This window comes from Apteryx mantelli, chromosome 3 (assembly GCF_036417845.1).
Source record: "Apteryx mantelli isolate bAptMan1 chromosome 3, bAptMan1.hap1, whole genome shotgun sequence".
In the NCBI taxonomy this organism is placed as follows: domain Eukaryota; kingdom Metazoa; phylum Chordata; class Aves; order Apterygiformes; family Apterygidae; genus Apteryx; species Apteryx mantelli.
The window spans coordinates 40,372,543-40,386,225 of NC_089980.1; the positions used below are offsets into that span (position 1 = coordinate 40,372,543).

Sequence of the window (13,683 nt, forward strand, 5' to 3'; positions counted from 1 at the left end):
GCCTATAGCTTTCAAACTGTATTGTACAGGGAGCTTGGTGGAAGGCCAAAACCCACTTCTGTTACAAAATCAGAACATTTAATCATATTTCATCAGTTATGTGTCTTGTTAACTCTAGCCTCTAGGTCTCTCTTGGATTTTAGAAGTCTCATAGACTTTCTCGACCAATTTAATTTTTACAAGAATTCTATATCCATATGACACTTTGTGTCTTTGCTAGCAGATCTGTATTCCCTGGCATAAATTTAGTCTGGATAAGATTGGCAGGCAGCTCCAGAACTGAAGGGGTATGAGTGCAGGACAAACACTATAAGAGGACAAACATAAGGTGAAGTGATAATTAAGAGAAAATAGTGGAACCTACAGGCAAGGAATGAGAGAAAAAGATTTGGTAATAATGAATGATCAGTGTTACACTGCAAGTGCAAAACCAGCAAATGAAGAGCTGGTGTCTGGGTTGGGAGGAGGTTACAAAACAGCTGTGCATGTGCCAGGCTTATATGCTTGATGGGGTGATAATATTACTTTGTTGCTGTGATCCAACCTGTACAAAATCAGTCTGCAAAAATCTGGAAAGATAGAATGATATGGTTTGTTTGGTTAGTGTCATGATTGCAGACAAGTCACCACTGTCAGAGTAGCCATCAAGTTAGATGCCGAGATAATACTAACAGTTTCAATTTTTGTCTTATTCTATGGGCAAAACCACATATTGTGTCTTCCCATTTCAGTTGCTTGTAATTGTCCCAAACTATAACCATTTGGAATAAAATTTTCTGAGATGCACATCTGTTCTGGCCCAATTTACTTCAGAAAATGCCACCCCTGACTTAACTGTTTCTGAAAATGAGGCTAGGAGACATGTTGTTTGGCCCAAGTGAAAAGATTTCTGTGGCATCCTCCTTAGTGTGCTTTACTGTCTCCAGGTTCTGTCAGGAAGGGGTGGTCTTTGTGACATTAATGTGCTTTTTACTATCCCTACGAAAATCCTTCCAAGGTTGTTCAAGTTACAACCTTTAAAAAAACATGCATGTTATACATGCCTAGTAGAGATGTATTTCTAAAACCTCCAAAGACTCTGAATGTTCATTCCCCTCAAACCCCAGTAAGCTCCATCATCTCTTAGTGACGAGATGGAAATAAGACCCAGGCAGAGGTAAGGAAGACAGTGAGATGGGGAGTTTTGGGGAGAGAGACTGAGTCCATGAGCAAGTAGGGAAAAGGAAAGACAAACTTGATAACAGAAAAATAAGAGCTGACTGGATGGTTCAGAAGAATGAGACTACGTTAAGGGATAAGGCTCAGGTTGGGAGGTGGGTGTGTTGGAAAGGATGAATTAGAAAGGGCCAGTATTACTTGAGATGCGAATAAGAGTGTGTACCTGTGAGAGTACTTTATAGCCTTCGATCTCCTTAAAATCCTGAGTCTACCCGTCCCTCTGGTGTCAGCAAGTATCAGTGAAAATCACTTGCTTAGGTGTGTACCTCATCTCCTTTAGCTTGGCCATGGTGGCAGCCTGTTGTTCCCACCTGTTAGCTAAGATAGCAAAGGTCTGTTCTATCCCTGCTGATATGATTCATGGCGGTACTTATAGGATGCCACACGATAGCATTCCTTTTTATGCTTTTCCAAAAGCTAGGAAATTGCACATAACAAGTTAGAAGCATCTGATGAGCACTACAGAAAAGCCTGTAAAGAAATTAATCATTCTGTCTTCAGAACAGAGTTTGAATAATGTGCAGTAAACAAGGCTTTTAGAGCTATGCATCAAATAAAAAGGGCAAAAATAAAATACTGAATGGCTGCTAGCTAAGCGAATCTGTCCTGTATACTGAATGAGTTAGGGTCCCCATTGGAGAACTTAGACTGGACTTATGCAATTGAAGGTATAGCATAACAAGTAGTATATTTTGCATCTCCTTGAGGCCATCAAAGGAAGACTGGGTGCCTTTCTGGAAAGTATATATTAGCCAAGTACAAGCCATATTGTTATTAAAAATACAAGTTCTTGAACACAGTTTGTTCAATTGCCCACCTGAGGGAAACGGTATATAAAATGGATTGTGCAAGATGCCAGACTGGATTATCAGCTGGTTCCAAGTGACTTGAAGAAAGCCATGTAAGACACATATAGAGGCAGCTGAAATTAAGTTCACACAAGCTGTTTCAATGCTGGTCTCCCCAAACATTTGAGCACTTAGTTTTCCCACTGTAATAATATTTTTGTGAATGTGTAATCATTTAGGGAAAAACGGTCTGCTTAGGAGAATTACTGTTTGACTTAGTGTAATTGCCATCCAACTGACCTAGTCCACTTTAAGGGAAAACTGCTGTAGACAGTGCTGATTCTCCCTGGTGTATCAGCACCAATTAGCAAAGTAGTTGTGTCTCTCCCCCTAGGCTCTCAGAACTAGGTTGTCAAGGCTATATTTGGAAAATTCCAACTTGAAGAGCATTGCTGGCTTTAAATGAAGGGCACAAATCTAGCAATGAATGAGTTCATCAGGTATCAATAACTTCACTTTGACACAGGGTAGAGCCATCATCATAATAAACACAAGTTCTTTCTCTGCATAACTGAAAAACAGTTGTGTTTTACTGTGATTGTGGGTGTTCACAATAGCTGTCAAATTTGAGTGCTTTCCATATAAAGCCCACTGCGGCACAGAAATACAGCACCATACAGCAGGTCTGCAATGCTGAGTGTGTCCGATGAGATAGGTAGCATACTGTGCTTCATAGCAGGGGGCTGTTGCTGGTGGGTGTCTGATACTGTGGTAAGCAAACCAGAGGCATGTAGAAAATACCAAATAATAGTTATATTGGTTTGTGTTGGCACTTGTATTTTGTGGCAATGCCACAGAATCCTTAAGCCTTTATTAAAAATCCACACATGATCTTTATAAAGTAAGTATTAATGGCTTTAAAACTAATCTGAGAAAGCATATTTGTAGAGGAGGGGCGTTCTATTTTCTTTTGGAAAAATGCGTAGAATCAGGTTGTGGGGCTACTGGAGAGCATACTTAATACCAAAGTATTCCTGGTGAGGTGTGTGGAGCTACTCCACTGGCTGAATAGCTGTTTGCTCTCAGAAATGACCAGCTTGGCTTGACCCTTAGAAACTGTGCATACTGTTAGACCCACAGCTCTCTTTTGGAAACATGACTCTTGCTAGGGCTTTTTTGACATTTCTGCTCACTCTGTCTCATGCATTTCTGTCTTCCCTCTCTCTATTAGAACAACCCAGTTCTTCTAGTCAAAATAAGGCTCCTTTCTGGGGCCTGCTTGCAAAGATCATAGAGCACTTTCCCCTCTGTTTGAGAGGGTTGATGGATCCTCAGCTGAGTAGGTATCTCTACTGGTCCAGAAACAAGAGCTTAACCCATATCCTCCCATTTCACACTGTGACTGAACAGCCATGTCAGATGCTAGTCTGTGTTTGCCAGCATGTTTCTAAATCTAATAACTAAGGCTTACTTCCTTTGGCATGTAACCAATTTTGTCACATAACTTTATGATATGTGGCTGTGATAACAAAACTGACATGTGCCCAACCAAGTCAGAAAATATGACGTAAGCCAGGGCAGATGATACCTCCTTGTAAAGTGTTGCACAAATCCACCTACCTGTATGTCACTGGAGAAAGAGGCTGAAATTTGCAGGTTCCCTACCACGGTGCATTCAGCACTATTCTCCCTTTTGATCTGGAGGAGGAGAAAATTCATGCCAGCATGTTGGATTTAGGTCCTGCAGCTCCATAAATAACACTGCAGGCTAAACTAAAAGCATATTGAGGTATTCAGAAGACTCCTGCCCAGCAGGCATCTCACAGCACTGTGTTGGACTAGACAAATTCTCAACATGTTTTAGTTCAGGAAAGGAGAGAGAGAATCATGCATTTAAAAGTAAGTGGGTACCCTCATCTTGAACATTGTGCCAGATTTAATGAAAACAACAAAAAATACCCAATAAACAAAGAAAAAGTAAACTATTTGCTTGACTCACACTTGAGTTTTATTGATTGCAATGAAAGATTGTAATGATTCTCTGCTTCTTCTGAAGCCTGAGGCAAGGGTGATAAGGTTGTTATCAGAGTGCCATATAGCACTCTTCACTGCATCATCCCCATGTTTGATAATGAAGCAAAGTGAAATATATATTGGGGTTTTTTTGGTGAATTGTAAAGGTTAAAATGAAAGCAGTCTTTATAATGTGTTCTGTTGTGACCACATAAACAGGTGGAAAACATAATTAGGGAAAATCCATTAGCTCTGTTCCACAATCAAGTCAAATAGAATATGACTTTACGTGTAACGCTGGTTGTGCTAAACATGAGAGTTCTGCTTCTTCCTAGAGGAACTGCCATCTGCACCATAAAACATAGATTGGCACCCCCACAAAATTGCTTTAGAGTCATAAAGTGCTCTCCAACTGAAGTTGGAAAAGCAAACATCCCACTTACCTCAGTATAAGTCAGCCAATCTGGGCGAACAAATTGACCATAAGCTGTTCTGTGACCCTTATTTTCTGAGATCAGCATAGATTTTGGTCTTTTTCCAGGAAGGCCTGATTATTTCCTGTGGAAGATCCCATGTTATATGGAGTTTGAGAGGTATCAGTCACATACCAGAATCACAGAATAGTTGAGGTTGGCAGGGAGCTCTGGAAATCATCTGGTCCAACCCCCCTGCTCAAGCAGAGTCACCTAGAGCAGGTTGCCCAGGACTGTGTCCAGTTGGGTTTTGAATATCTCCAGAGATGAAGACTCTGCAACCTCTCTGTGCAACGTGTTCCAGGGTTCAATCACCCTTCCAGTAAAAGGCTTTTTCTTATGTTTGAACAGAATTTCCTGTATTTCAGTTTGTGCCCATTGCCTCTTGTTCTTTCACTGGAGACTACTGAGAAGAGTCTGGTTCTGTCTTCTTTACGCCCTCCCATCAGATATTTACACACATTGACAATATCCACCTGAGCCATCCCTTCTGTAGTCTGAACAATCCCAGGTCTCTCAGCCTCTCCTTGTCAGGTGCCCCAATCCCTTAATCATCTTTGTGGCCCTTCACTGGACTTGCTCCAGTATGTCCATGTCTGTCTTGTACTGGGGAGCCTAGAACTGGATACAGCACTCCATATGTGATCTTGCCAGTGCTGAGCAGAGGGGAAGGATCACTTCCCTTGATCTGCTGGCAACACTCTGTCTAACACAGCCCGAGATACCATTGGCCTTCTTTGTCATGAGGGCACACTGCTTGCTCATGGTCAACTTGTGTCCAGCAGGACGCCTGGGTCCTTCTTTGCAAAGCTGCTTTCCAGCCAGTCAGCCCCTCAATGTGAATCTGAAGCTAATACCAGGAATTTGTTGTGCAAGTAGATACTAACCATAATGTTGCCATGGCTGTATTGGGTCACACTAAAGATCCATCTAGCCCATCTCTCCAACAGCAACTATAAGCTAATGCCTAGGAAAAAAGAGAGCAGGGTAAGCATATATAATACTTCCCCAGGTTTTGTCTTAGCTCAGAGATTTCCTGAAATAGATGCAGTTTTTACTTGCTTAGACATGCTCAGTGGATTTCTCCTTCATGAACTTGTCCTGTCTTCTCTTAAGCCCATGTTCATTTTCAGCAATCATGGTATCCTTTGGCAAGGAGACTCACAGGTCTGCTCAGTGCTTCACAAAGAACTGCCAATTTTTGTATGTTTTTGATGGAGCCGTTCCTAGCCACACTGATGCATTTGATGTTCCTCATTCTTCTTTTGGAAGAGACAGTACACCATTGATTTTTATTCACCCCTTCCTTCCCATTACTGATTTCATAGATATCTATGATATCCCCTTTCTCCCCAAAGTTGTCACTTTTCCCAGCAGAAATGTTCAGCTTGGCTGTTCCTTGTATAGAGCCTGTCTCATTCCTTTCATTATTGCTGTTGCGTTTCTCTGACCTTTTTACAGTTCTACCGTACCCTTTTAAAGATGAGAAAGCTAGAACTAATAATGCAGTTCTTACAAAGAATTAGCTTAGCTTCAAAGACAGCATTGTGGACTCAGTGCTAAAACACTTATTGTCCCATGGCCTTCTACTCATATAAATTATTACCTGTATACATTTTCATACAAATATAACAATCTATTTCAAATGTTTTATATTAACCTGATCTCATTACCATGGCTCTGTTTTCATCTCCTTGGGCCTATAGGGGCTGGACCTATTCTGAATGATTGGCAGCTCTGGTAAATAGATGAATGTGATTTATAAGAGCAGGCAGTGTAACAGTGTTATCTTGAGTCCTTACAGAGGTGTCAGTGTCCCAGTCTGTGAATACAACATAACCAGCAGGCATGCAATTATAGTCTTTGATATATATTCCTGATTTCATTCTGCTTGTCAGAGACATCTTTTTAGCTGATGGAACACGAACTTCTCTGCTGGTAATGCTAGAAGCTGAAGAGCTTGATTAAGAGCAAGTTTTTGTGTAGATTATGGTCCTTTTGCCTAAGATAAGTATATTCCTTTTGATTAGATTTGAGTGTTTAAGAACTATATGTTGCTTTGTTTCAATCTTACTCTCTTCTTAATTGTTCAGTTGGATGCAAGAACTGAAAAAAAAAACTTTATGAAGAGACTTGGAACTGTTTCATTTGGCCGTCATTGTGTGCTTAGGATGCAATTTCATGTTCATTTTAGTAGGAGAGTCGACCTATTGTCTCCAGACTCGCTTTTGGTAGCATCAGGATAATTTGAAGACTACAGTTTCCACTGATTAGAACATGGAAATGAATTATTTCTGTTCATTTATTTCATTTTAGCTCACAGCATGGATGCTTGTTTTCAAAGGCATCCATTCACATAATAAAAACATGGCTTGATTGCTTAATATTTTTAAGGATGACACGCGTTACTTCCTTGGGGATTTGTGTCGTGCTGGTATGAAGTAATCATATAAATCATGGGGCAGATTCTCAGCAAGGGTAAATTATCGTAGCTCCGTGATACCAAGGTCCGTATGTCTTGTAAAGTAGCTAGGCCACTAATTAGAAGCATTTTTTCCTTGAAACCTGAAGTTAGAATGCTTTCTATTCTTAAATGTGGGAACAAATGAGCATAGTTTTCACATTAATACAATTGTTTATCATCTAAGGAGTTGCTTTGTGCCCGTAGTTTATCCACTTTGCTTGCCGTTTTGTAGATAAGCATGCCACGGTCTGTTTCCATTTTCTAGTGACATGTCTTGCTCAGTACTTTATATTTGTGTACAGAGAATTGAACATCACAATTAAAATGCATCCCTCTGTAGTTAGGGCAACTATGTATTTGTCCTAATTGTGATTAGGTGGATAATTGTGTCTAAAGACACAAAGCGCTACCTGTTTTTATGTGTTCTGGATATAGCTCTTCCTAGTTGCATTTGATGCCCCCAGGCTCTCGTTTTGGGGAAGACAATAAGCCAATTAGACAATTAGAGAACTGTTAATTTTAATTAAGTAGGCAATTGTATTACTTTTGTGATAAATTCTGAGAATATTTTTTATTATCTTCTATGTAAACAAATACATAGAATCTTTAAGAAACTGCTGTCCTAAGAACTTGAATTTCAGTGGACAATGAATACAAAATGAATTTCTAGCTGTTCTTTGACATACAAAAAAATGAAGTTTTACCACTAAAATTATTTTTAAAAATTGGAGGGAGTACATGGATACATCTCACTTTCCCGAAGAGCACTGCATTTTAAAATTATATTAAGTACTTTTCAACATTACTATTATTTAAATATCTTGGGATGGTATAAAATGTGTTATTTATATTTATTTTCCAGAATTTCTGCATGTAAAATGTGTTTCAAGAGAGAGTTTTCTTTTCAGATTTTGATATATGTATTGCCTACAGTTTTTAATTACATTATGTCGATGTGATCCCTCACTGGTTGGTGTAGCTTCTGAATTGTAGTATAGTAAAATGCAGGTAAACAGAAAAATAAAAACTAACTTCACAAATTAAAGTACTTAAGATATTCCATATGCCATATCCTCCAAACCTGAGAAGTCATGAGCTGTGTTATTCCGATTGTTTGTGGGGAATCCGCACGAAGAGGCTCTCTCTTGCCGTTTCCGAAAGAGTGTGATAGAGCACTCAGAGCAAATGTCCCGAGAGTCAGAGCTCCTGGTTTCTATTCCCAAGCTGAGCACTATTCCTTTTTTTTTATCAAAACACTTAAGGCTAGGTCTTTGCTACTGTTATGCAACAGGGTGGGTCCTTCCTCTTCCAGAGAGCAAGGAACGGCAACTCAGTCATTTTCCATTGAAGGCAATTCACTGAACAGGGCTGGAGAGGAGGTGGAGCCCTGGCTCTCACCATCCCCTGTGCGGCCAGCTCTGCTGCAGATTCAGCTGTGATTATATGTCACAATTTACCCTGAATCTCTGTAAAACAGGGATGAAACTACTAATCTGTTTCATCTGGGGGTTGTGGAGCTTAATTAATATCTGTACATACTTTCAGATAACAGGCACTCTGTAAGCGCAAAATCTTATTTATTCTAATTATGTATCTTGACTCCTGTGGTGCTTCATTCATTTGGGCTTTTGGACCACAAATTATTTTGGGCAAAGTACTGCAACTGCTCAGCACAAATGATGTGCTTTACAGCTCTGGGTACCCTTATGTCCCTAAATGTAAGTAGTGATGAAAACATTATTGCAGTGGGAGTGGGATTTAGCAAGCAGATCTGTGAACTACTTCTTCCTCTCTCAAGGATTTGTTTTCATTAGAGGAGTCTGCCTTGCCTGTATGTTGTGACTTGCCCTCCATTGTATTGATAAATTGTTTCTGTGGTGCTGTGAAGGGCAGAGTAAAACAGGAGCAAATGTAATTCTGAAGACTTTCTAGCACAGACCTCTTCTCTTCCTGGGGATAAGACATGACAGCGCCTGCAAAAAATAGCTTTTTGCGGAGGGGGGGTTGGGGAGTACTTCCTTTCTGCTCTGACAGTGAATGTATCCTTCTGTTCTGCAAATTCAGTGCAAGCAGAACATCTTTGTACCAGTACAGTTCTGCAGTTTCCCCTGGTGAGAACAGTTTTGGATTTATAAGGCAGAGATGACAGAGCTAAAGGTAGAAAAAGCATTAGAGAAGACACTTAGTCACTCATTACAAGCCTTTCCAAAAATGGAGCAACCTGGAACAAAGTGCCTTTTTTTTTTTTAAAGTAAGTAAGTAATAGTGACAGAGTCAACAGGAGATTCTAGCAACCCAAAGGAAGACCAGTGACGTCTTCTGTGATGCAGCTTGGAGAGCTACAGACTCTGGGACTCTTTAGGTCTACCTAATATGGAGTGTAGAAGAAAACACTAGAAGGGTGAATTAAGAAACTGTTTGCTATATCCTAGGCTCCAGCAGGGTATTTTTTGGACTACTTTCCTAGTACAAAGCATTTAAGCAGTTTAGCCCACCCCGTGGGTATTCCCTGGATGTGGAAAAATCCCTCTGTGCTGTTACCGAGTTTTCCTATGACATTGTTTCTGTTCAACACACTGCATTTCTCCAGTGCATTTGGAGAACAGACAAATGGTGATATATATGTGTTTAAGAAGGGAAGGGATGGGAAAGAATTGAGGGGGGGAGTTATATAAGAAACAGCAAAAAAGCAAAGACTGATGCTTATTTTAAAATACTGAGGTAAAACATTGACTGCTCAGAGAGACTGCTTACGCCTTTTCCATTATATGCTTTCCACACAGCCCTTCAACAGCTTGGTTTTCTTCCTTTTCCATCCTTCTTTGCCTTGTAGGTTTCTGCAGGAGAGGAGCCCAGCCCTGATTTACTTCAGCAGGCTCCTTCAGTGCTCTTTATTTACTATTTTATCTAAGGTAAAATTCACTACAAAGAAACTGAGAGCATGCCTCGGTCAGAAGCTTATTCTAGTGGTGTTGAAAGAGTGTCTGAAAACACAAACAAACCAGGGCCAAGAATTGGGAGGAACTCCTCAGCACTTTGGAAAATAAAACTTGTTAGGAGGGACTTAATATAGGTTTCCTGTTTGTTCTTTGAGCCATCTAAACCTGTGCATTTTTTTTTAGGTGTTGAAAAGACTCCGCTTGCTTGCTCCTTGTTGCCATTTTCCTCTCTTCCTTCCCCATGCTGTTATAAAGTTCCAGTCTATCAGTGAGCTGCCCTTTGATATTGCTAATGTGACTTCTGCCAAAGTGCTCAAGAGTGAGAAACCCCAGCTGGAAAAAGCAGGAAGAAACCCTATGATGGTCAGGGACAGGAGAGAGTAGAAGAGCTTGACTTGTCAGGGTAGCAAAACAGAAACTGTGAAGGGATACATTTGCTCTCTGCAGGTACACATGGAAATAAATAGGAAATGCTGTGGAGACGGAGAGAAGCTGTGTGAACTAACGGATGATCCTTATAGTTATCTGCTATAAATTGGTCCTGGAGCTTGAAGAAGGTTCCTGGCCATCCATGCGGCGCAGTTCTGGGGCAGCCTCCCAGCAAGAGGCATGGGAAGGGCAGTCTGACTCCTCCTCTGATGGAGCCTGAAGCATTTTTGAGAGGGTTCTTGGGAGGGAGGGAGCAGGCCAGAAGGTCCCTGAGAGCAGGGTTTAACCAAACCCAAAATAGCGCTTGCCCACTCTGGCATGCAGTCTGGACTACCCAGACCTGGATTCATACTGTTCTCACATTTGACCTGAAACCTAAAGTGTCCAGCTAAAAATAAGATGTCTTGCAGGTCTACCTGCAGTGCTGTCTTCCTATTTCCTTTTTCTATTTCCAGAAGCATTTTGTAATGTATTATTTTGAGCTGCATTATTTTTTAATTAAATGTGGAGTTTGAATGTTAGTAGCACTTCCCTGGAACACAGCCCTGACCTCCATTTTTTATATATATATTTAATGAGTTGCCAAGCGGCTTGTGGGTATCATGGAGTGGAATGGTGGATGTAGCTGGAATCAGGAGAGTTGCATTAAAATTCTCTAAAAAAATAAAAAGCATTGTGGCAGCTCAACTCTCTTGACAATAATGTCAAGTCAGGTTTAACAGCATAGTTCCTTATTGAATGAATCCACCCTGTAGGAAGCAGTATGACCTTCCTGTGTGTGTACAAGATAAAAAATCAATATTAATCCCTTGGGAGGAAAAATATAAGATTAACAGAGCATTTGAGTGAGTCTAATGAGAATCAGATGGCAAGAATGTTAATTTGGAAAGAGATACTCATATAAGCTGTCTGAAGACACAATGTAGTAGTTTCCATATATCACCTATTGCCATGCATTCTCCTCAGTCATATCTGCAAGATGTAATTTAATGGATTTGCAAGTCTTTTCTATGGCTTCCTGACAGAACAACATGGGATTTTAATCACCTTTCAGTGGGGAGATCCATGACCAGCGTAGTTAGCTGAGCCTTTCCTCCAGGAGGGAGGGAGACAGACTGGAGTATTTGGGAGCCACATACCAACCAAATGTGGGAACTGCGTAATCAGAACCAGGCTCGAGCATCTCTGTCTTGCAGTTGCTCCCTGGAGTCATGCGGTTGGCAGGCATTGTCAAATATAATGTTTGCCTAAATCAGTTCTCATTACTAGTATTTTTGGAAGTTGTGTGGGTAGTAATTTTTCGGTCGTGCTTTACTCAATAGCCCTTGGCTTTATAAGAAATGAAATAAACAAAACAATGGTTTTCTGTGCTTCCCCTTTGCCTCTGAGACTCTGCCGTGGCAGATCCCTTTTAAGTCCTTTTAAGTAATAGGTAAAAATTCACATAACCCAGTTCTCAGCATTTAGCTTAGGTAAATGAGTTGGCTGCTGTCTGTCCAGCTGTTGCCCAGAGAGGGAATTCTCCAAGATTGATGCAGAGTCCCTTTTGGTAGGCTCCTGCTCTGCATTGCCTTGGGGAAGAATCTGTGTCTGTCTTTCCCCTGAAGATATAGGGAGACTGTGTAATTAAGGTGGACATCTGTGTCGGTGTAGCTCAAATACCTCTTTGAAGTAGTGACATGAAGCAGTTAAGTGTCTCCTAGTGCAAGGTCTAAGGCAGGAAAAGAGGTGAAATTACATTGACTTGTTGCAGAGAAGTTATTGCTTTGGTGTTTTCATATTTAGCCCAGTTCTCTCATTGCTTGCATTCCTCTGTTCAGCATTCATTTTAATACAAAGAGTAAGTTAATAAAAACATGTTTTCCAGTTGCATTACTTAACCAGAATGTATCTGATTTCTAAGCTTGTCTCCAACATAAGAGACAGAATAAAAATCAGCCAGAACACAAATGGCAGCATCTCAGTAGTGCGAGGCTGTACAGTGGAGATTATTTGTTTATGCTGTTTTGCCAGCATTGGCTAGACAAAGGTAAGACTATAAATGTTACAGTAGAGCTTCCCAAATAGGATTACAGGAGTGATATTGGAATGCTAAGTGCTAGCTCCTAATGGGGCCATTGTGGGAGAGATGTCATCTGCCCACTGTTCCTCTTGTATCCTAGGAGCAGAGCAATAAGAGAAGAGGGAGGGCTGGTGAGCTCTCTGTGAGGTTTGCTGCTTTATTCGGGGGCATTCATCTTTTAAGTTTTGATTCATTAGGTCTGTACTGTGTGAGCTTCACTTTGATTCTCCCCAAATCCAAATTGTGGCTGATGTGACTCTGAATGACGGACTTGCTTAGTGGGCCTTAGTAGGTTTTACAACAAACCAGGCAAGTCCAATATAAGCTCTGAATTGAGTGGGGAGCGGGTCTCCGAATCAGCTAATTCTGAATGCTAACATGCATGGTACAAGGCTGAGACACACAGAAACTACCATGTGCTTTTTTAATTGCATTCAGACAAGATGTACAGTATTTGAGTCAGCTCAGCAGTGTTCCAGCTGAAGAAAGTGTTGATGATAACTGACACAAGTGATGATATATTAAGTGTGCTTACTATCTTAGCATACATGTCATGAGGCATGTTAGAATCATAGAATTTAGGTGAGAAAGGACGTTTCCACTGGAGGTCATTTGGTCCAACCTCCCACTCACGGCAGGGCCAATTTCAAAGTTAGAGCAGGTTGCTCAGGGGCTTGAGTCAAGCATTGAATATCTCCAAGTATGAATATTCCACCACCTCTCTAGGCCCGTGTTCTGATGCTGTGCCATTCTTTATGAAGAATTTTTTCTTAATATCTAATCAATCAGAATTTCCCTTGCTGCAGCTTGTATCTGTTGCCACTGTGCACCTCTGAGAAAGTCTGGCCCAGCCTTTGCTGTAATCACCCATTAGGTAGTTGAAGACAGCAGTTACCCACTTAGCTTTTCTTCTGGAGAAGGCCAAATAAACATCTCCCCCACACACCCCGCAGCCTCTTTCCATAATATCTCTGACCATCTGTGTGGCACTCCACTGGCCCTTCTCCAATTTGTCAACAACTTTCTTATGCCAGGGAGCCCAAAACTGGACTCCAGGCCCAGTCTCACAAATGCCAAATAGAAGATCATGATTACTTACTTCAGTCTGCTGTGATGCTTTACCTAATGCAGCTCAGTACGCAATTAGCTTTCGTCCCTGCAAGGGTGCCCTGCTGACTCGTGCCCCAGCATCTCCGGATCCTTTTCTGCAGAGCTGTGCTCTCTCACTAGTTGGTGCCCAGCCCATACAGTTGCATGGGGTTACTCCATCCCAGGTGGGAGACTTCACTGTTCAGCA

General features: G+C 41.1%; 1 protein-coding gene across 2 annotated transcripts in view; it reads left to right on the plus strand.

The window, feature by feature from the left end:
- Window positions 1-13,683, plus strand: part of TTC7A (tetratricopeptide repeat domain 7A) — a 191,929-nt gene that overhangs the window by 149,094 nt on the left and 29,152 nt on the right. The gene's annotated exons all lie outside the window — the stretch shown is intronic.